At 44.3% G+C, this 25,045-nt stretch overlaps 1 protein-coding gene across 5 annotated transcripts in view; it reads left to right on the forward strand.

The window, feature by feature from the left end:
- Positions 1-25,045, forward strand: part of LOC120979628 (E-selectin-like) — a 1,421,133-nt gene that overhangs the window by 615,402 nt on the left and 780,686 nt on the right. For all 5 annotated transcript variants that reach the window (XR_005774339.1, XM_040408494.1, XM_040408497.1 and 2 more), the window contains exon 4: positions 8,431-8,537. The gene's annotated coding sequence lies outside the window, so the exon portion shown is untranslated. The remainder of the gene's footprint in view (positions 1-8,430; positions 8,538-25,045) is intronic.

Genomic DNA, 25,045 nt, shown 5'->3' on the forward strand with positions numbered 1-25,045 from the left:
AAACTACGATATTGGGAATAGGGAGCTGCTGGCTATTAAATGGGCATTTGAGGAGTGGAGACATTTTTTGGAGGGGGCAAGGCATCGAGTACTGTTGTCACTGATCATAAAAACCTAATGTTTCTCGAGTCTGCTAAGAGGTTGAATCCCCGACAAGCCCGATGGGCTCTGTTTTTTACCCGTTTTGATTTCTCCATTACGTTCAGGCCGGGAAGTAAAAAATGTGAAGGCAGACGCATTATCTCGGAGCTTCCATGCTTTTCAACCCACTGAGACGCCGCCTGAATCCATCCTACCAGGCAAACATCTTCTTAGCGGCTCTAACCCAGGATATCTCGGCTCGCATTAGGTCTGAACATCATCTGGCACCGGCATCCACCCCAACAGATAAGTTGTTTGTTCCCGTACAATTTCGTCTCCAGTAGTTGGGCGAGTGTCACGATTCTGCCTTTTGTGGACATCCGGGTGTTGAGGGCACTAAGGATCTGGTTTCTAGATCTTATTGGTGGCCCACTCTGACCAGGATGTCAAGTCCTACGTGTCAGCCTGTGAGGTTTGTGCCAGGTCTAAGATACCTAGGACTCGCCCTGCTGGTAACCTACGACCCCTACCCATTCCCAGTAGACCCTGGACCCATATCTCGATGCACTTTATAACTGACCTACCGCTGGCGGAGGGTAAGACTGTAGTTTGGGTAGTGGTCGATAGGTTTAGCAAGATGGTTCATTTCATTCCCCTGTCTAAACTTCCGAATGCTAAAACCCTGGCGTCTATTTTTGTGAGAGAGATTGTTCGTTTACATGGCATCCCGGAAAATATTGTTTCGGACAGGGGTGTGCAGTTTGTGTCCAAATTCTGGAGGGCCTTCTGTCAAAGATGTAAAATTTCGTTGTCTTTTTCTTCCGCCTACCATCCTGAGAGTAATGGGCAGACTGAACGCCTTAATCAGTCTGTGGAACAATTCCTGAGGTCGTATGTTGCTGATGACCAGCAATTATGGGTCAAATTCCTTCCGTTGGCTGAATTTGCTTTGAATAACCGTGTCAATTCTTCTGCTGGGGTCTCCCCTTTCTTTTGTAGCCATGGTTTTCATCCCCGTTTTCATTCTGGGTCGTCCGTCTCCTCCTCTAACCCTGAAGCTGATAAACTCTCCTCCGAACTGTGCACAGTTTGGGCCCGGGTTCAATCGAACTAAGAAAAGGCTCAAAGTTCTCAAAAACTCAAGGCCGATAGGAGACGTTCAAGGGGGGTGAACTTTCAGGTTGGGGATAAAGTATGGTTGTCCTCCAAGAATCTATCTCTCAAGGTAGCTTCTAGAAAATTTGCCCCTCGTTTTATTGGACCATATAAGATCACGGAGGTGATTAACCCGGTATCATTTAGGTTGGAGCTGCCCGAGTCATTCCACATTCATAATGTGTTCCATAATCTCTACTTAAAAAATATTTTGAACCGGTAGTACCATCAAAAGCCTCGCCTCCGCCGGTTCTTGTTAATGATGCTGTCGAGTATGTCGTGTCTAAAATAGTGGATGTCAGGAAGGTGCGTAACTCCTTGCAGTACCTGATTCACTGGAAGGGGTATGGACCCGTAGAGAGATCTTAGGTACCTGCCAAGGAGGTTTATGCTCCTAGACTGGTTCGTAAATTTCATTTAGAACACCCTGAAAAGCCATCGCCTGAAGTCTTGGGTCCGGTGGCCCCTCGTAAAAGGGGGGGTACTGTAACGGGGTTCCGAAGGTGCACTCGGTCCCCCATTGCCCGCAGAACTGTTGCTTAGCTTTGGGAATGAGGATCTGTGTTTGACCTCATTCCCAGGGCGGCTTTACTGCTGGGTGGTTCCCTGCTCCTAAGTCTGCCTTGAGCGCCGAGCTGATCACTCGGTGCTCAACTGGTTGGTCTGTCGGTCATGTGACGCTGGCCACGTCACATGACCCTCACTCCCCACTATAAATACAGGCAGCCTGCTAGCCACAGGTTGCCTGTCAATTACTAGAGTCCTGGCTATTTGTTGGACAACTGAATTCTCACCTGATTCCGTTCCCTGACGATCCTTTGCCTGCTCCTCCTGTACTGCGCATCCGTCCTGGTATTGTCACCTCGGCTCCCACCTGACTACTCTCTTAGGACTTCTTTTGTACGTCTCTACTCTCCTGGTATTTGACCCCGGCTTCTCCTGACCATTCTTTGCTTAACCCTTTGTACTGCGTAGCTCTCTTGGTTCTGACCCGGTCCGTTCATGTTCAGTATTTTGTCTTGTCTGTCTTCCCTGCATGTATCCTGTTAGGGACTGTCGTCCAGTTGTCCCTGTCATCAGGACTCGTGAGGCAAGTAGGCAGGGCCAGGGGTGAGGGTGGAGCGCAGTGGTCACTATCCTTCCCCCTGTGTGTGTGTGGATGTGAACGTTACACCATCCTTTGTCTCAGACAACCCTTGCAGACAGAAGTGGAGAACAATTGTCCCTTCAGACAGTAGGGGGCTGCTTGAAAGAAAGGTGTCAAAACCATCCTTTGTCTCAGACAACCCTTTGCAGACAGTAGTGGAGAACAATTGTCCCTTCAGACCGTAGGGGGCTGCTTGAAAGCAAGGTGTCAAACCATCCTTTGCCTCAGACAACCCTTTGAAGACAGAGGGCGATAAAAGTCAAATAATTTTAAAATTGAAAAGAAAAATTTACCTTTTAAGTGCCAGCATTCTTCTTAACCCTTTCATGACCAAGGGTCATTGATGCCCCAGTGTCCAGGTCAAAATTTACAAATCTGACATGCGTCACTTTATGTGGTAATTGCTTTGGAACACTTTTATTTATCCAAGCCATTCTGAAATTGTTTTCTCGTGACATATTGTACTTTATGATAGTCATAAATTTGAGTCAATATATTGCACCTTTATTTATGAAAAAATCCCAAGTTTACAAAAAAAATATGAAATTCACAATTTTCAAAATTTCAATTTCTCTGCTTCTAAAACAGAAAGTCATACCTAATAAAATATTTATTACTTAACATTTCCCATATGTCTACTTTATGTTGGCATCATTTTGGAAATGTAATTTTTTTTTTTAGGACATTAGAAGGCTTAGAAGTTAGAAGCAATTCTTAAATTTTTAAGAAAATTTCGAAAACCCACTTTTTAAGGACCAGTTCAGGTCTGAAGTCACTTTGTGGGGCTTACATAGTGGAAACCCCCCATAAATGACCCCATTGTAGAAACTAAACCTCTCAAGTTACTCAAAACTGATTTACAAACTTTGTTAACTCTTTAGGTGTTCCACAAGAATTAAAGGAAAATGGAGATGAAATTTCTAAATTTCACTTTTTTGGCAGATTTTCAAATTTATTAAATTTTTTCTTTAACACATTGAGGGTTAGCAGCCAAACAAAACTCAATATTTATTACCCTGATTCTGCGGTTTACAGAAACACCCCACATGTGGACGTAAACTGATGTAAGGGCGCACGGCAGGGCACAGAAGGAAAGGAACGCCGTATGGTTTTTGGAAGGCAGATTTTGCTGGACTGGTTTTAGATGCCATGTCCCATTTAAAGCCCCCCTGATGCACCCATACAGTAGAAACTCCCAAAAAGTGACCCTATTTTGGAAACTAGAGGATAAGGTGCCAGTTTTATTGGTACTATTTTGGGGTACATATGATTTTTAATTGCTCTATTTTAAAGTTTTTTGTGAGGCAAGGAAACTGAAAAATGGTTGTTTTGGCACAGTTTTTTTTTTACAAGATTCATCTGACAGGGTAGATCATGTGCTATTTTTATAGAGAAGGTTGTTACGGACGCAATGATATCAAATATGTCTACTTTCTTTGTTTGTTTGTTTCAGTTTTACATAATAAAACATTTTTGAAAAAGAAATTATGTTTTTGTGTGTCCATTTTCTGAACGCCATATGTTTTTTATTTTTTTGCCGATCGTCTTGTGCAGGGGCTCGTATTTTGCAGAAAGAGTTGAGGTTTTTATTGGTACCATTTTTGGGTACATAGGATTTTTTGATCATTCATTATTACACTTTAAGGCGCAAGTTGACCAAAAAATTGGCTGTTTTGGAACAGTTTTTATTTATTTTTACAGCGTTTATCTGAGGGGTTAGGTCATGTGACAGTTTTATAGAGAAGATCGTTACGGACGTGGCAATACCTAAAATGTATACTTTTTCTTATTTATTTAAGTTTTAATAGCATTTCTGAAACAAAAAAAATTATGTTTTAGTGTCTCCATAGTCTGAGAGCCATAGCTTTTTTTTTTTTTTTTTTTTTTTTTAATAGGGTATCATTTTTTGCAGGATGAGGTGACGGTTTGATTGGTACTATTTTGGGGGTCATAAGCCTTTTTGATCGCTTGCTGTTGCACTTTTTGTGATGTAAGGTGACAAAAATTGCTTTTTTGGCACTGTTTTTTTTTTTTTACGGTGTTCACCTGAGGGGTTAGGTCATGTGATATTTTTATCGAGCAGGTTATTACGGATGCGGCAATACCTAATATGTTACACTCTTTTATTTTTTATTTACTTTAACACAATAATAGCATATTTGAAATAAAAAAATTATGTTTTAGTGTCTCAATGTATTTTTTATCTTTTTAGTGATTTTCTTATGTAGGGTCTCATTTTTTGCAGGATAAGGTGACGGTTTTATTGGTACCATTTTGTTTGAGATACTTTTTTTTGATCTCTTGGTGCTGCACTTTTTGTGATGTAAGGTGACAAAAATTTATTTTTTTACAGTTTTAAAAAAAAAAATTTATGGTGTTTATCGGACAGGGTCTATCATATGATATATTTATAGAGACGGTCGTTACGGACGCGGTGATACCTAATATGTGTATTTTTTTTTCATTTTTTATAGGAAAAGGCAATTAATTTTTTACATTTTACATTTTTATTCATTTATTTATTTTTACTTTTATTATTTTCACTTTTTTTTTTATCAAGTCCCTCTTGGATCTTGAAGATCCAGTGGGGCTGATGGCTGTACTATACTTTGTTTCTAAGGGACACATCAGATGTCCTAAGAGCCATGTACAATTTAAAATGGCAGCCAGATATAAGTGGATCACAGCGGATGTTGTGGCCTTATACCTATCTATTCCCCACAGGGTTGCTTTGCTGGCTATGGAGAACCTAATTACACAAGACATAGTGATTATAGCTTCCATCATTGTTACTTTTTTATGCCATGAGTAAGATAATTTTTAGGATTGAAATGCGTTGTCTGTAAGGCCTAGTTCACACGAACGTGTGTGATCCGTGGCCGTATTGCGGCTCGCAAATTGCGGGCCGCGATACATGGCCACAGTTCCGTGTTCACGGATGCGGACTCATTCACTTCAATGGGTCCGCAAATCCGGAACGGGACCCCTCGGTAGCACTACGGAGTGCTTCCATGGGGTTGCGTCCCGTACTTCCGTTCCGCAAAAAGATAGAACATGTCCTATCTTTTTGCGGAACGGGTGGATCGTGGGCCTATTAAAGTGAATGGGTCCGCGATCCGATGCGGCTGACCTACGGCCGGCGATGGTGCATTGCGGCCCGCAATTTGCGGGCCACAGCACGGCCACGGGTCACACACTCGGCCTAAGACCTCATGCACACGACAGTATTTTTTCACGGTCCGCAAAACGGGGTTCCGTTGTTCCGTGATCCGTTTCCGTTTTTGTTTCCGTGTGTCTGCCTTGATTTTTGGAGGATCACCAGACATGAAGGAAAGTGGAAAAAAAATCTGTCAAGTTTGCCTTGCAAATGATAGGAAAAAAACGGGCACAGATGACAATCTTGTGTGCCACCGTGTTTTTTCACGGACCCATTGACTTGAATGGGTCCGCGAACCGTTGTCCGTGAAAAAAATAGGACAGGTCATTTTTTTTTACGGACTGGAAACACGGATCACGGACGCGGATGATAAACGGTGCATTATCCGAGTTTTCAACGGACCCTTGAAAGTCAATGGGTCCACAGAAAATCACGGAAAACGAAACAATGGACATGTAACACAACAACGGTCGTGTGCATGAGGCTTAATGCTGTAAAATTTTGCCTGTGGAACTGTATTTCAATGAACAATCATAACAAAGAGTCTGATTGTATATAAAGTTCCTGGTGCTGGATTAATACTGATGGGGATCAATTACAATTTCTGAAGTGGAGTCCGTGCACCAGAAAACCACGGCTATAGCATATGTCTATTTAGCAGGACATAGATCCCTGTTACTAGTGATCTGTATAGGACAGACATGCAGGAAAGATGATGATCGTGTCTTCTCTTCATGCCTCCAAGCCCCCTCTGCACAAGTAATCCCTGTGATGTCATCACTGATATCATGGAGTGCCCTAGCGACCATATGAATGTAGAAGCGTTGCTTCTGCTGCAGGAACACAGTGCTCAATATGACTGCTGTTTACTGGAGTTTTCTGTGGCAGGGAAAGGATCATTTCAGTTTCCTGTTGCAATACAGAATTGAACTGTCACTAACAATGAGTTTGAACCTGCATGTAGGAAAAAGAAGTGTCATCAGGCAGAGTTTTTCAATAACAGGACTTTGCCATTGGTACAGTTCATTTATATTGTCAAATGGGAAAAGTTAATAGGAGCCATTGGCTCAGGTACCCAATTTCAGCGCATCGACCTGTACTTGCTAGTTATAGCAATGGCCCCTGCCCCAGGAACCCCCATGAAAGGAAAACCTATACAAATATATAACAATTTTGCCCTCTGCAACCTGTCATATAGTTGGGTGGTGTGGAAGGGGAGGGAAATTCATTACAAGTGGTGCAAAGGAACAGTAAAGCAGCCCAATTAAATTCAGAGGCCCTTTTTTAAATAAAATATGATAATCTCATATGGTGCTATAGTCAACTCTCTACTTTTCATTTGAGCCAGTTTTGATAAATCACCTCCATAGTTGTCATATAGACTGTGATTGTTATGTGACAGTTGATTTTTGGAACCATAACATCACATAATATCTGTGTGTAGCCATGACCTAAGTGTCTCCTATGATATCATGGTTATTTCACAAACCTCAAAAAGACTCCTCTATCCACAACACTCTTTTCCAGTGTTCCCATTAGAACTCTTTTTAAAGGATAACTGTCACATTTAGACCCTAATTTCAATTTTCATATATGTAGTTACTAATAACATGATATTCCAGAATCAGTTACTATTAGACGGACTTACCCCATATTTAATAAGATTCAGCCCTTAGCAACCAGTCTGCATAAAACTGCAATTTCACTATTCAGTTAAGATGGCCGCCACTGTCCTCACCCTGAGGCTAGTCCCGCCTGCCCTCACTACCCACAATGCATTGAGCTCCTCACATGCACTAGCCAGTAACAATAGCCCCCCAAAAGTGTCAGTAACCAGAGCCCCCCCACAAAGGGTTAATGTCCTGCAGCACAAGGGGTCCTCTTACCACATGTTGCTTTGATTTATACACTGAGCAGATGGCAGATCTCCCTTGTGCGCTGCTTCAACTCTGCATTCTCCAGCTCTGCTGAGTGAGGGAGCGTCTGCCAAGCGCAGGGACAGGGAGAAGTGCACACAGCCCAGGCACTGTTATCAGCTGCTGGGGAGGACCTGGCTTTAATCATTTACTTACAGTCCCTGGCTGTCAGTAATGTGACCTTGCACGCAGCCTGCTTCTGCGTCCTCCGTCCTTCAACAGATAGACGGACCATGCCTAGCAACCCTATTTTAAGCACAGGTAAAAGTAGGCAGTACAGGGAACAAAAATGTGGAATTAAGGAGTAATGGAATACACAGTAAAAAGTTGAAATGGGGCCACCAAGGTCACCACAATCCAATACTCCCAAATATATATATACGACAGTTATCCTTTAAATTACCCTTCGATCTCTGGATTGTCTTTAAGGTTCTCACTTAAAGGAGTTGTGTCACTTCAGCAAATGGGATTTATTATGCAGAGAAAGTTAATACAAGGCACTTACTAAAGTATTGTTATTATCCATACTTCCTCCTTTTCTGGCTTGATTCATTTTTCCTTTACATTATACACTGCTCTTTTCCATGGTTACGACCACCCTTCAATCCAGCAGTGGCGGCCGTGCTTGCACACTATAGGATAAAGTGCTGGTCTCTGGTGGCCAGGACCGTGAGAGCTCACATAGGCTGGTGTTTTTTTTTTTATAGTGTGCAAGCACGGCCACTGCTGATAAATTGCAGGGTGGTTGTAACCATAGAAATGAGCAGTGTATAATGTGAAAAATGAATACAACCAGCAAAGAAAGCAATATGGATAGTAACAATACATTAGTAAGTGGCTTGTATGAACTTTCTCTACATAATAAATGATATTTGCTGAAGTGAGACAACCTCTTTAAGTTAAAAAAAAAGGTACCTGAAAATCATTTTAAACATTACATTTGTTTTGTTTTTTTATTATATATTTTCTTACAGTCAGCTGCAATGATTCTTCGTGCAACAAACATGGGATTGTGTGGAAACTGTCAAAAATTATACCTGTAAATGTTGGCCAGGATTCTATGGAGCAAACTGTGAAAACGGTAATGACATTTGGACATCATATGATATTCTGTCTAAATTGTAGCATTAGGTCAATTCAAAAAAATATATTTATAGTCAGGTCAAAGCAAAATATTATTGAGTTACATTCCTTTTATTCATATTATGACATTTGTGATTTACTGTATATTGCAGCTGGAGTGTAAACAAAACATATATGGCAAATAAAAAACAAAAAAACTTCAAATCTACATGTTGCACTTTTTGACTTCAGTTCAACACAGTGGACATATAGACAAGCTTTCAGATGAATACAATCTTCTGACTGGATTATGACCAGACAGAAATTATCTCACTTTCTTGTTTGTTTAAAGGGGTTTTTCTGGAAGTTCAGTATTGCTGGTCAGTCCTCAGGATATTTAATCAATATTTGATTTTTGGGGGTCTGACTCACTGAACCCTCAGCAATCAGATGTTTGAAGAGGCTGCGGCACTCCGGTGTGCATTATGGTCTCCTCACAGCATACCAAGCACAGCACCATACATTTTATAGTGACTGTGTTTGGTATTGCAGACAAGGCTCATTCACTTGAATAGAACTGAACTGCAAATAAGCCATGTGACCAATGAATGTGATGTCAGTGGGCCATGAAGAGGCCACACTGCTCACCAAAGCGCACGGCCTCTTAAAACACATGATCAGTGGAGGTGCTGAAAGTTGGACTCCCACAGATCTTATAGGTCATCAATATTTTACTCCCGGAAAACTCCTTTAAGTGAACTAGTTAAATGGGTATTATAGTTTTGTCAAACAAAGCTTATTTATTTCATAACAAAAAGTAACAATTTTCAATTACAATATATTTTCTGTATAAATTCCTAAACATTTTTTTAACATCTCTGCTCAGTGTCATGGAACAGAATTATTTACATCCAGGGGATAAGAATCTGTCCTGGCAGTGTGGTGAACACACATGTGCACGACTCTTACTAGATACAGCTCTGAATGTACTGTTTCTACGTCAAGTCTTGCACTCGGTGGGGAAATCTATCTTGGTGCCTAATGCCTTATTTACACGTCAGTGTTTGGTCAGTGATTTCCATCGGTGATTTTGAGCCAAAACCAGGCGCGGCTCTAAACACAGAGCAGGTGCAGATCTTTCCCTTATATCTTATGTCTGTGCAGGTTCTAAGGCCTCTTTCACATGATTGAGTATTCCACGCGGGTGCAATGCGTGATGCGAACGCATTGCGCGCGCACGGAATCTGGACCCATTCATTTCAATGGGGCTGTGTACAGTACATGTGCGTTGGTTTTCAATCATCACTTCAATCATCACAAAATTCACAGCATGTTATATATTCTGTGATTTTCACACAACGCTCGCTCCATAGAAGGGAATGGAGCTGCGTGAAAGTGCGGATGCGATGTGTTTTTCACGAATGGTTGCTAAGAGATGTTGTTTGTATACCTTCAGTTTTTTATCATGCGCGTGCAAAACGATTTAAATCGCATTGCACCCGCGCGATAACAACTGAACGTGATCGCAGACAAAACTGAATGACTTTGTTTGCGAAATCGCACATTTTTACTGAATGCATTTGCAACGAGTCGAAACCTAATCCGCACACACTTTTCTGCAAGGGGCCTAAGGGTATGACTACACAACAACATTTGTTGCGCAACAAAAGGGTAAAACTACACTGCAACGTGTTGTGCGACATTTATGTCACAATAATGTCACAAAACATTTTTTGTAATGATAGTCTATGGTGTCACACTGTGACATGCGACATGCTGCGATTGCGACAGGACAGTTGCACAAAAATCCAACTTTGCAGTATGTAGCATGTTGCAATGCAACACCATAGACTATCATTACAAAAAATGTTGCATGACATTACTGCGAAAAAATAGTAACGTAACAAATGTCGTCACTATAGATGAGCGAATCGAATCAGATGAAGTAGAATTCGACCCGAATTTCAGGAAAAATTCGATTTGCAACGAATGCAAATTTCCTCATGCTACCTGGTAATGAATCACAATTTTTCCTAAAATGGCGGCTACACGTGTGAAAACTGAGGACATGGGGCAAGGAACTCTGGGAAGACGGGATCACCTAGATTGACATGCATGCATGCAGCCAATCAGCAGCCAGCCAGCCCTATCATGTTACAGCCCTATAAATATGGCAGCCATTTTAGATTCTGCTATTTTCCAGCGCTCTGAGTGCAGGGACAGACGTTAGAAGGCGCTAGGTACAGCAATAGGAAAAACCTCATTGCGAACAAAGAAACTAACGATTTATAAGTGCAGGGAAAGAATAGGGAGGAATCATTTCACAGCATCTTAGTGCAGGGAGAGATGTCAGAAGGCGCTAAGGACAGTGCTAGAAAAGCAATTTACAAGTGCAGGAAAAGATTATTTGGGGATCCAAATAGCGATTATACAGCTCTGTCATTCCAGCAATTTGTTCTTGGGGTGCAAGTGCTACGTTGAAAAGCCTATTGTGGCTTATATCTGTGGAAAAAGAAAAATATATACGCAGTTCACTTCTGCAGTTATATGTGGTGAAAGCGTCTACTGGCGTATTTCAGTACAAAAATAAAAATATATACACAGTTCACTATTGAAGTAATTTGCGGTGAAAGCGTTTAGTGACGTATTTCAGTACTAAAATAAAAAAATATATACGCAGTTGACTGTTGAAGTTATTTGCGGTGAAAGCGTTTAGTGGTGTATTTCAGTGCAAAAAGAAAAATATATACGCAGTTCACTGTTGCAGTTATTTGTGGTAAAAGAGTTCAGTGGCCTATTTCAGTACAGAAAGAAAAAATATGTACGCACTTCACTGGTGCAGTTATTTCTGGTAAAAGAGTTCAGTGGCCTATTTCAGTACAGAAAGAAAAATATATTCTCAGTTCACTTCTGCAGTTATATGTGTTAAAAGCGTTTAGTGGCCTATTACAATACAGAAATAAAAATATATATGCACTTCACTGGTGCAGTTATTTGTGGTAAAAGCATTTAGTGGCCTATTACAGTACAAAAAGAAAAATATATTCTCAGTTCACTTCTGCAGTTATATGTGTTGAAAGCATTTAGTGACCTATTTCAGTACAGAAAGAAAAATATTTTCGTCGCTTTTAGGGGTGTTTTAAATTACTTTTAATTTATTTAGTTCAGCTAAAAGTATGTCAGACAGAGAAGTGCAAGGCCATGCACAGAGGAGTGGCAGAGGCATAAATGTTTCTGGCACAGGCAGTCGTCGCAGCAGAGTAAGGGGGCGTGGCAGCAGGAGTCGCAGCAAGAGGCCTGAGCTCCCGGTGTCATCTAGCGGTAGTGTCTTGACCAGTAGTGATAGACGAACATCGGCTGGGACGATTCTCGAACGCGATCAATTGTTCACAAACCGCAAGTTTGCGGCAGGCCCCATTCACTTTAATAGCAGGCGAACCTGAAAAACCTTCAGGTCATATTTGCGCCACCAAATACTTACTAGAAGTGCACAAATCATCCCACAACATGGACAGTGACATACCAGAGGGGGATCAATGGCAAAAATTCCCACAAAAAATATGTTTTTTAATCATGGGCCATTTTTATGCGTCTTAAAGGGAAACTCTCAAAAATGTGCCCTGCTTAAGCCTAGAAATATTTTATTTTAGACCACGGGAGTACAGGCCCCAAACTCACTGGACAGAAAACATTAAGTGATTATGTGCCTGGAGGTATATTAGATGGTCAATGGATATCAATTTTACCGCAGGCCAGTGGACTACAGGCCACAAAAATTATTCATTCAACGTACAGAAAAGAACAAGTGATTATGTGGCTGGAGGTATATTAGACAGTCATTGGATATCAATTTTACTGAAGGCCAGTACAAATACATGTCAAATACATATGTTAATAAAAAAAACTAAAATATAAAATTGGATTAAAAACATGGCTAACGAAATCCCCCCTCTTGAAAAAACCCCAAATGATAATAGTTGAAATTCGATACCCGTGGTCGTCACAGGTGTTGAATTCCTCCGTGGCCCCAAACATTAGGCATTCACCGGACAGTAAAGGCCTTTTATGCCTCTGTATTTACATAAGACAGGGACCATTATTTGTTCTGAGTGGTGGCGGATATGTGTGGGCTGGCAGGAGAAAATTCAATTAAACGTGGTCATCACAGGTGTTGAATTCCTCCAAGATCCATGCCTCATTCATTTTTTTAAATGTGAGGTAGTCCACACTGTCGTGAGCTAGGCGAGTGCGCTTATCGGTCACGATCCCCCCTTCTGCGCTTTCGGACAGGACACTCGATGAGGAGCAAGTCAAGAGTTCCATGGCAAATTGTGCCAGCTCTGGCCACAGGTCAAGCCTGCACATCCAGTAGTCAAGGGGTTCCTCGCTTCGGCCGTTAGTAGTAGTCGGACACCTGTCGGTCTAGGCGTTCCCTGAGGCTGGATCCGGAGGGCTGCTGTTGATGGCTTGGCTGCAAGCAGGGCCGGCGCCACCAGTAAGGCACTTAGGCAGTCGCCTAGGGTGCCAGTTAGCAGGGGGCGCCCGTTGCAGTGTAAAAAAAAAAAAAAAGTTGCTTATATAAGTTCGGCCGGCGGCGGCGCCCCTCATGCTGCGCCTCCTGAGCGGCTGAGCGCTTGCCGCTCTAAAGAATCTCCGGCCACCGGCTCAGTGCTGCGCAGCCAGCCTGCGCCTGCTGTCATTCTGTGTCTGCTCTGTGCTGTCCGTGGCCGAGCTCTGTTTGGTCCGTGGTACAGGAGCTTTTGTTTCCTGTACCCGGCCGGACTGACAGGAAGTGCTCACTTAGTGTGCACTTCCTTTCAGTCCAGCCGGGTAGAGGAAACAAATGCTCCTGTACCGCGGACCGAACAGAGCTCGGCCACGCTACACCAAAGGTGACGGGGGGGGGGGGCTGCAATGAGAGTGACAAGGAGGGGGGGCTGAAATGAGAGTGACAAGGAGGGGGGGGCTGCAATGAGAGTGACAAGGAGGGGGGGCTGCAATGAGAGTGACAAGGAGGGGGGGCTGCAATGAGAGTGACAAGGAGGGGGGGGCTGCAATGAGAGTGACAAGGGGGGGCTGCAATGAGAGTGACAAGGAGGGGGGGGGCGGCAATGAGAGTGACAAGGAGGGGGGGGCTGCAATGAGAGTGACAAGGAAGGGGGGCTGCAATTATAGTGACAAGAAGGGGGGGCTGCAATGAGAGTGACAAGGAGGGGGGGCTGCAATGAGAGTGACAAATAGGGGGGACTGCAATGAGAGTGACAAGGAAAGGGGGGCTGCAATGAGAGTGACAAGGAAGGGGGGGCTGCAATGAGAGTGACAAGGAAGGGGGGGCTGCAATGAGAGTGACAAGAAGGGGGGGCTGCAATGAGAGTGACAAGGAAGGGGGGGGCTGCAATGAGAGTGACAAGGAAGGGGGGGGCTGCAATGAGAGTGACAAGGAAGGGGGGCTGCAATGAGAGTGACAAGGAAGGGGGGCTGCAATGAGAGTGACAAAGGGGGGGGGCTGCAATGAGAATGACAAGGAAGGGGGGGCTGCAATGAGAATGACAAGGAAGGGGGGGCTGCAATGAGAGTCACAAGGAAGGGGGAGCTGCAATGAGAGTGACAAGGAAGGGGGGGCTGCAATGAGAGTGACAAGGAAGGGGGGGCTGCAATGAGAGTGACAAGGGAGGGGAGGGTAAAATGAGAGTGACAAGGGAGGGGGGGCTGGAATGAGAGTGACAAGGGAGGGGGGGCTGGAATGAGAGTGACAAGGGAGGGGGGCTGGAATGAGAGTGACAAGGGGGGGGGGCTGGAATGAGAGTGACAAGGGGGGGGGGGGGCTGGAATGAGAGTGACAAGGGAGGGAGGGGGGGAGAAGAGAGTGACAAGGGAGTCCCCAGAGCCAGACCAAGAGCCAGAGACCAGATCATCTTATTGTCCTGGTGGTAAGTAGACAATGCAATATGTTTATTATGTAATTGTTTAGTTATTAATACTACATTGGAGACTAATTTACCTCACATTTAGGGTCCATTCACACATCCATGTGTGTTTTGCGGATCCACAAAACACGGACAGCAGCAATGTGCGTTCCGCATTTTGCGGGCACTAAGAGAATATGCCTATTCTTGTCCGCTATTGCGGACAAGAATAGGACATGTTCTATTTTTTTCAGGATCGGAATTGCGGATCCCATAGAAATGTATGGGTCCGCAATTCCGTTCCGCAAAAAGAGACAGCTACAAGAAGCTGGATTAACCCTAAGGGAAACCTAGCAGTTCTTTTAATTTAAAAGCTGAGAAAGGGGTGGAACATATGTGATGTCATGATATGGGCAGATCATCTGATAAGGGAGGGGAGCGGCAATTTTTATCTTGCCTAGGGTGGCAAAAATCCTTGCACCGGCCCTGGCTGCAAGAATGATCTCATATCCGAAGTGACCAACACATGTTCAAACCGCCCTCTACTTGCATGCGCTGTAGGATTGGTACCCGCAACCGTTTCTCTGTTGGTGGAAATTCCTCTGCCAGTGCCTGCAACAGTAAAATGCAGCATCTCTCGAAGCAAGGCATGGAAATGCTGCATTCTGAAAGCCCTCTGTGATGCTGGTAACATGTCCGCCATTTTGTGTTTGTACCGGGGGTCTAAGTACGTTACCACCCAGTACTTGTCCTTGTTTTTATCACACCTGTTGCAATTACTTTTTCCAATAGCGCTTGTCCCGCTATCTAGCTGCAGTATCGCAGCAGAACAGCACACAACTGCTGGACAATACAAATGCACTATAATATACTTTCTATGTTAGAAGGTATATTATAGGTATATCACACCCCTGTATAATATTTTTTTGGGGGCAACAGGTATATTCACACCTGTTGCAATTACTTATTCCAATAGCGCTTGTCCCGCTATCTAGCTGCAGTATCGCAGCAGAACCGCACACAACTGCTGGACAATACAAATTCACTATAATATACTTTCTATGTTAGAAAGTATATTATAAGTATATCACACCCCTCTGTATGTCACACCTATCAAAAGCACACCTATACCAGTCCTTAAAAGGACTTTTGATAGCATTTGGTGTCCCTAAAAGTCTGTCCCTGCTCCACACAGCTAAAGAAAGGGGGTTGAGCGGCACTCCTTGTTAGAGGGTGGGCGGTGCTCAGTGGTAGAGGTACATCTAATATTTATCAAAAAAACACGGCACTCTATAGCTGCTTTTAAGTTGCTTGTTTTATTTTATTTCATTTCTTTTATTTCATTTCATTTCATTTCATTAATTCTTTATCCATCCAAAAATTAGCCACTGGCCAACGTTTCGGTCTAGTCTTAGACCTTGTTCACGGCCTGATGTATAGACAAGTGAATATTTAGATCAATATATACAGTAATGAAAAAAGTTGCTTCATAGGTGACATATTATATAATAGACAATGCGTTCTTTGTGTGGTAAGGTGAACAGAAAAGTGTATGGTAAAGTCCTGGAAGGGGTGTATATCCCACCCAGCTTCCTCAACTGGGTGAGGTAAATAAAATCCAGAAGGTTAAAATGGTCTCAGCAATGTGTAGGTTGCTGAGACAGTTTTGTTAAATTTATGGGCTGGATTTTATTGGACTGGGAGAAGGCAGGATTGCTAGAGGGACCTCCCCAGTCCACCCCATTCCAGGACAGAATTTCCTCTAGCCTAAGGGATCCCAGCTGAAGCCAGCTGGGATCATCAAGGGGAAATAAAGCACAGTCCAGGCTCTCAGTCTGGGGAGAGTAATGCCTGGAGAAAGCCTGGGAAGCTGGCTGCCCTGCTGGCTAGAGAAGCCGAGTTCTCTGTGTGTACTGTGTTCAATAGGTGAGCTAGGATCTTTACTGTATTAGCCAGGGCCCAGACGGGCAGGTGTTTATTTTAGTTTGGTTTATGTTTTGTGGTGCTGGACCTTCACCTTACCCAGTGAATTATAATTGGAGTTGCCTGTATTGCCGGAGTGTGATAAATAAAGCAGCATTTGGACTTTAACCCTGTGGTCTGCAAGAGAATCTGTCATCGCCGCCCAACCTGAGAGTGTAACCCCTTACAATTGGGGTCCGATGCAGGCAGGCGTACCTGCTAAAAAAGGCAACAGTGGGTTGCTAAGGGCAACGGCGTGACAGTAAATGATTTAATGTCCTGGGTGAAAGCTGCTGCAGCTTTGCAAAGTTCACCAAATACCATGGAGGAAATGATGAAGATGTTGTTACAGGCCAATCTGGAGGAAAGGAAAAGCCATGCTGAGGATAAAAAGAGACACGGAGAAGCCTTACGTGTCCAACAACAGGCTAATGCGCAGCAACAACAGGCCATGGCACAGCAGCAGGAAACTAATCGTTTGTTGATGGAGCATATTGCTGCAATAAGAGAGACTGCTGTAACTCCAGCCCCACAAGTGGCGGTAAGCCCCCCAGAGACTTTGAATGTGAGGAGGGTTGTGCTGGCCTTGCAAAAACTGACACTTGATGATGATATCGAGGCCTACCTGACCGTATTTGAGAGGGTGGCGGAAAGAGAAAGGCTGCCAATAGCAAAGTGGGCAGAGGTCCTTGCGCCTTTTTTGTCCGGCGAACCACAAAAGGCCTACTATGACCTCAGGGAGCAGGATGTCCGAGACTATGTCAAATAAAAAATGGAGATCCTGGCTCGTTTGGGCGTTACACCGGTGGTTCGTGCCCGGAGGGTCCACACGTGGAGCTACACCATGGACAAGCCTGCTCGATCTCAGATGTTTGACCTCCTCCATCTTGTACGGAAGTGGCTGGAACCTGAGTCTTCTACACCGGACCAGATCGTGGAGAAAGTAGTGGTGGATTACTACTTCAGAGCCCTCCCGGCGGAGCTACGACGGTGGGTCGGCATGGAGACCCCAAAACTGCGGATCAGCTTGTGAACATGGTGGAAATATATAAGTCCTGCCCAACCTGCCAGATGAGTGCCCCGACCTCACATTTCCAGAGTCTCTTGGTGCCTCTTCCCATCATTGAGGTACCTTTTGAAAGAATTGCCATGGACTTGGTGGGTCCCATTGTTAAGTCAGCTCGGGGGCACCAGTATATCTTGGTTGTGTTGGACTATGCCACACAATACCCGGAATCGGTACCCTTGCGAAACATGGCTTCCAAATATATTGCCCGGGAATTATTTTTCATGTTCTCTCGCACGGGGATCCCTAAAGAAATTCTCACGGACCAGGGTACCCCCTTTATGTCGAAGGTCGTGAAAGAGTTGTACAAGTTGTTCAAAATCACCCAGATACTTACCTCGGTGTACCACCCACAGACAGATGGGTTGGTCGAGAGGTTTAACAAGACGCTGAAACAGATGTTAAAAAAAGTAGTAGAAAAGGATGGTCGGGACTGGGACTGCCTCCTGCCGTACCTTATGTTCTCTGTTAGGGAGGTGCCTCAGGCTTCTACAGGGTTCTCACCATTTGAGTTGCTATATGGCCGTCACCCGAGGGGTTTACTCGATGTAGCTAAAGAAACCTGGGAGGCTGAGGCTGCTCCCTATAAGAGCGTCATTGAACATGTGGCTGACATGCAAGATAGGATAGCGACAGTGATGCCCATTGTTAAAGAACATCTGCAAAGAGCCCAGGAGGCTCAAAGCAGAATTTATAACAGGTTTGCCAAGGTAAGGGACTTTAATCCCGGGGACAGGGTCCTGATTCTAGTTCCCACTGTAGAAAGTAAGTTTCTGGCAAAGTGGCAGGGTCCCTACGAGGTTGTGGAAAAAGTGGGCGAGGTGAACTATAAGGTGCACCAATCAGGAAGGAGAAAACCCTACCAGATTTACCACGTAAATCTGATCAAGCCATGAAAAGATCCTTGGCATGACAGGGTACTACCGCCGGTTCATACCGAATTTTGCCTCAATGGCAGCACCATTGACTGACTTAATGAAAGGCCCTAAGTCAGTAATGGTAAAGTGGACCCCAGAGGCAGAAAAGGCCTTTCAAAGCCTAAAGTCCGCTCTCTGTCAACAGCCAGTGCTCATTTCCCCGGATTTCAGAAAAGAGTTTCTGGTCCAGACTGATGCATCTGAGACAGGCTTGGGAGCGGTCCTGTCACAAGTGATAAATGGGGAGGAGCACCCAGTGATGTACCTAAGTAGGAAGTTGACCCCAGCAGAGAAAAATTATGCCATAGTGGAACGAGAGTGTCTAGCCATTAAATGGGCTCTGGAGTCACTTAAATATTACCTGCTGGGTAGGAAATTTCTGTTGGTAACAGATCACGTTCCTTTAAATTGGATGAAACAAAACAGAGAGAAAAAAGCAAGAGTGACCAGGTGGTTTCTCTCCCTGCAAAATTTTAATTTCAAGGTTGAACATAGGCCGGGGAAATTTCAGGGGAACGCAGATGCTTTGTCCAGGATACACTGCTTGTTGGCTAAAAATATCCAGACCTCCGTTCTGAAGAAGAGGGGGGGGGGGATATGTGGTAAGGTGAACAGAAAAGTGTATGGTAAAGTCCTGGATGGGGTGTATATCCCACTCAGCTTCCTCAGCTGGGTCAGGTAAATAAAATCCAGAAGGTTAAAATGGTCTCAGCAATGTGTAGGTTGCTGAGACAGTTTTGTTAAATTTATGGGCTGGATTTTATTGGACTGGGAGAAGGTAGGATTGGTAGAGGGACCTCCCCAGTCCACCCCATTCCAGGACAGGATTTCCTCTAGCCTGAGGGATCCCAACTGAAGCCAGCTGGGATCATCAAGGGGAAATAAAGCACAGTCCAGGCTGTCAGTCTGGGGAGAGTAATGCCTGGAGAAAGCCGGGGAAGCTGGCTGCCCTGCTGGCTAGAGAAGCCGAGTTATCTGTGTGTACTGTGTTCAATAGGTGAGTTAGGAACTTCACTGTATTAGCCAGGGCCCAGACGGGCAGGTGTTTATTTTAGTTTGGTTTATGTTTTGTGGTGCTGGACCTTCACCTTACCCAGTGAATTATAACTGGAGTTGCCTGTATTGCCGGAGTGTGAAAAATAAAGCAGCATTTGGACTTTAACCCTGTGGTCTGCAAGAGAATCTGTCTTCGCCGCCCAACCTGAGAGTGTAACCCCTTACATTTGGTATAACATGATTGGGGAGAATATATCTATCTTTTAAGAGAACACACAATGGACCAAAATCATACATGATATATACATTCAGATAGTATGTTGACAACATAGTCTGACAATAGAAAGTAACAGTAGTCTAGATTAGGACGATGAGATAATGATCCCCAGGTAAAGGTGGCTGGATGTACATAGGATATCTGTGGAATCCAAACAGTACGGTATTAGGTAAAGGATAAAAGAGTAGTCCTGTCATATGAGTAATATAGTTCATGTTAAACAGTTCCTAAGCAAGCAAAGTTAGTAGTAGTAGTAGTTGAGGCATAATGTATGGGTGCACCACTTAAATACAATGCCAGTACAAATATAATTATAAATATAATGATCAAGGTAAAGCTAGTTGTCTTAAGGGGACATCTCGAATTCCTTATGTTGGACATAATCGCAGATCACAGCAGGATCCTCAGTCATTTGTAGATAGAGAGCACATACCTTAGTCTGCATAGTAGGGAGTGTATAGGATGGTATGGGGACACCATTGGCCTGGCTGGATTATAAGGGTGGCGAGGAGAGGCGCGTCCCGCACCGGGTAGCTGGCGTCATGAGCGGGCGCATGCGCAGAGCGAGTCAATAATGTCAGGGGTGGGGAGTTTGAGTATCTCGCGCCGGGTGGATGAGGTCATATGCGGGCGCATGCGCAAAGGGGATCTCTGGTCTAAACAGGGAACTGGCAGAGCGTGGTCACGTAGTAGGGAACTGGCGCATGCGCAGTGGCAATAGTGAATCTAATAGAAATACTGGCGTGATGCTAGGAACATGTAGCAAGCAATATGTGTCTCATATGGGAAATGCTCTCGATTGAAGGTAGTCAATATCTACTCATTTGGGGTAGGAATTCATATTAAATATTAAATAGTATAGGGTGGTTAATAAGTACTTCTATGTATATATATATAAATGTATATAAATATATCTCTACAGCATATTATGGCAATGGCATGATACTACCTGTCTGACAGTGGTCATTTCACCTGTAGAAAATAAAGAGGAGTGGGGAGGGAGAGGAAAATTCATATCTGGAAACATATCCCATATTTATCTCACATATAACAACAGGAACATTGAGCTGTAGGAGTACAGAAGGTAAGTGGAGAAAAGAATTGACTGCTGAGATGGAGACATTTGAATCCAGGAATACAGAATCGACAACAAGATCAAGAAATGCAAAAATCTAAGTCTCTTTTTAATCCACGGGGTGTTAGGGTGTTAAGTTCAAAAATCCAATATGCCTCATGTTGTTTTAGACGTGCTATCCTGTTTCCTCCACGTCTTGCCGATGCTACTTGTTCTAGAATTTGAAACTTTAATTGGTTGATCTGGTGGGTTAGCCGAGATGAAGTGGTGTGGTACTGGTAGTTCGGTTTTGCGACAACGGGTATCAGATTTGTGCTTGGAAATGCGGTCCCGTACACATTGGGTGGTTTCACCCACATATGCAAGGCCACATGGGCAACGGATTAGATAAACGACATGTGAAGATGCACATGTGTAAAAACCTTTCGGGTGGTATATTTTGCCTGAGTGTGGGTGAATGGTCCTATTGCCTCAAATTCCATTATTGCATTGGGTGCAGTTGAGACATGGATAGGTGCCTGTTTTTGATGGTACCAGTGTGGTTTGTTTTATAGAGGGTTTCATAGGACCAATGTCTGCTTTCACTAGTCTATCTCTGAGGTTTTGCGGCCTTTTGTAACACATGCGGACCGGAGATTGGAATCTCTGGATATGATTGTTTAAGGATTGGCCAATGTTTTTTTATTATTGTTTGGATTTTGGGCATGATAGGATGATATGTCACCACTAATGGGAGACGGGGAGGCGATGGAGTGGTGTTGGAGAAGGAATCAGGGCGTATAGGAAGAGTCTGTTCTCGTTTAAGTAAGGAAAGTGGATACCCTCTGTCCTGAAATTTTTGGGACATTTCTTGCAATCGTTGTTTGCAAAGTGTAGAATCCTTGACAATTCTAGATACTCTTTGAAACTGGGAACGAGGTAAGGATTGTTTAGTGGTGTGAGGATGACAGCTTGAGTAGTGAAGGAGAGTGTTCCGGTCGGTTGGTTTGCGATGTAGATCGGTGGTCAATGTGCCGTTGGATGTCTTAATAACGACCGTATCCAGAAAACAAATAGACTGTGGATCGGTATGTGCTGTGAACTGCAGGTCAGGGTCAATACTATTAATATGTAGCAGAAAAGCAGAAAATGAATTCTGGTTGCCTCTCATATACAGAATACATTGTCAATGTATCTGTACCATGATATTGCATGTGTCTGGAACAGGTCATTGGAATAGATCCAATCTTCCTCAAACCGGGCCATAAAGGCATTAGCATAGAGTGGCGCCACATGCGCGCCCATGGCGGTCCCTTTCTTTTGAATGTAGAAGTTGTCGCCGAACATGAAAAAATTGTGTTGAAGTACAAATTGTAGTAAATGTATACAGAAGGTCTGTGCTGATGGGGAGAGTTCAAAAGTTCTCAACAATATCGTGACTGCTTCAATTCCTTTGTCATGTGAAATGGAAGTGTATAGACTATTTACATCTAGTGTCACTAGTAGACTATCTGGGGGTAGATCTTGTAGATTGGAAATGATGGATAGGAATTGTGAAGTATGAAGTAAAAAGGAAAGTGTTTGTTTGATGAGTGGAGTTAATATTTTTTCTAGGAACTTTGATAGTGGTGAGAGTAGGGAGTCAGTGGAGGCTACAATGGGCCTACCTGGTGGATGAGTGAGATTTTTATGGATTTTAGGTAGAATGTAAAACACTGGAAGAATAGGATTGTTATTCAGAAGAAAAGTATATGTGGGTTTGTCAATGGTATTAAGTTGGAGATGATGGTCTAGGAATGTGGTAATGTCCTTAGTGAGTTGAAAGGTGGAATTGTATTGGACCTGTTCATAGGTGGTAGTATCAGATAATTGTCTTTGTATTTCTTGAATGTAGAACTAGGTATCCATTATGACTATCAGCTGGTTTGATTCTGACTGTAGTGTATTCAGAGCAATGTGCTCCTCACTTTTTAGGTTAGGTGGAACATGTAAATGTCCATTTTTTAGGGCAGTGGTACTGGTTTTGATTTCACGATTTATGAGATCAATGAATGCTTCAATGCCGTGATATGTTTTGGGGGACATGTAATTGTTTTTATTTTTAAGGCCCATTGTTTTGATAGATAGGGGAGTGGGTGATGTAACCATTAGTGGTGGTGTAGTTTGTTGTGAAAAATGGGCTTTGAGCCTAAGAGATCTGTAAAATCTGTTAAGTTCCTGTTCCAGAGGGAAAAGTCTTAGATTGCCGTATGGGCAAAATGAGAGTCCCTTGGATAGGACATTCAGTTCAGCTGGTGAAAGAGTTTGTGAAGAAATATTCACTATGAGGTTCCTACCTGTGAACGGGTCTGGATTCCTGTCGGTTTTGGATCGATGGGTGCCTCTTCCTCGGGGTATGTGCTTCTTCGTCGTCGTCGATAGCCACGCCTGGGAAAAAAACGCTGGGAATGATATGTTGTGGATCTCTCGCTGCCTGAAGAGGAGGATGCATAGCCTGTATAGGGGGTATATCCATATCCTGTTCTTGAGTCTTGCCATTGCCATCTGTAGACCTTGTTGAGTTGGTAGTCCTCTGTGTCACGGATAAATTTGGTGCGTTTAGTATTCTCTAGATATTTTCGATGTTCGTCCAATATTTTATCTGAAAGTCAATTACTCTCTACTACCTCCACCTCCGAATGGTCCGAATTAAAGAAGAAGACAGATAAAATATTGGACGAACATCGAAAATATCTAGAGAATACTAAACGCACCAAACAGGATATGTATATACCCCCTATACAGGCTACGCATCCTCCTCTTCAGGCAGCGAGAGATCCACAACATACCGTTCCCAGCGGTTTTTTCCCAGGCGCGGCTATCGACAACGACGAAGAAGCACATATGCCGAGGAAGAGGCACCCATCGATCCAAAACCGACAGGAATCCAGACCCGCTCACAGGTAGGAACCTCATAGTGAGTATTTCTTCACAAACTTTCACCAGCTGAACTGAATGTCCTATCCAAGGGACTCTCATTTTGCCCATACGGCAATCTAAGACTTTTCCCTCTGGAACAGGAACTTAACAGATTTTACAGATCTCTTAGGCTCAAAGCCAGGGCCGGCGCCACCAGTAAGGCGACTTAGGCAGTCGCCTAGGGCGCCAGTTAGCAGGGGGCGCCCGTTGCAGTGTAAAAAAAAAAAAAAAGTTGGTTATATAAGTTCGGCCGGTCGGCGGCGCCCCTCATGCTGCGCCTCCTGAGCGGCTGAGTGCTTGCCGCTCTAAAGAATCTCCGGCCACCGGCTCAGTGCTGCTCAGCCAGCCTGCGCCTGCTGTCATTCTGTGTCTGCTCTGTGCTGTCCGTGGCCGAGCTCTGTTTGGTCCGCGGTACAGGAGCTTTTGTTTCCTGTACCCGGCCGGACTGACAGGAAGTGCTCACTTAGAGGTGATGGGGGGGGTCTGCAATGAGAGTGACAAGGAGGGGGGGGGCTGCAATGAGAGTGACAAGGAGGGGGGGGGGCTGCAATGAGAGTGACAAGGAGGGGGGGCTGCAATGAGAGTGACAAGGAGGGGGGGGGGCTACAATGAGAGTGACAAGGAAGGGGGGGCTGCAATGAGAGTGACAAGGAGGGGGGGGCTGCAATGAGAGTGACAAGGAAGGGGGGGCTGCAATGAGAGTGACAAGAGGGGGCTGCAATGAGAGTGACAAGGAGGGGGGGCTGCAATGAGAGTGACAAGGAAGGGGGGGGCTGCAATGAGAGTGACAAGGAAGGGGGGGCTGGAATGAGAGTGACAAGGGAGGGGGGGTAAAATGAGAGTGACAAGGGAGGGGGGGCTGGAATGAGAGTGACAAGGGAGGGGGGGCTGGAATGAGAGTGACAACGGAGGGGGGGCTGGAATGAGAGTGAAAAGGGAGGGGGGGCTGGAATGAGAGTGACAAGGGTGAGGGGGGCTGGAATGAGAGTGACAAGGGAGGGAGGGGGGGGGAAGAGAGTGACAAGGGAGTCCCCAGTGCCAGACCAAGAGCCAAAGACCAGATCATCTTATTGTTCTGGTGGTAAGTAGACAATGCAATATGTTTATTATGTAATTGTTTAGTTATTAATACTACATTGGAGACTAATTTACCTCACATTTAGGGTCCATTCACACATCCATGTGTGTTTTGCGGATCCACAAAACACGGACAGCAGCAATGTGCGTTCCGTATTTTGCGGGCACTAAGAGAATATGCCTATTCTTGTCCACTATTGCGGACAAGAATAGGACATGTTCTATTTTTTTCAGGATCGGAATTGCAGATCCCATAGAAATGTATGGGTCCGCAATTCCGTTCCTCAAAAAGAGACAGCTACAAGAAGCTGGAT

This window comes from Bufo bufo, chromosome 9, assembly GCF_905171765.1.
Source record: "Bufo bufo chromosome 9, aBufBuf1.1, whole genome shotgun sequence".
Lineage (NCBI taxonomy): Eukaryota > Metazoa > Chordata > Amphibia > Anura > Bufonidae > Bufo > Bufo bufo.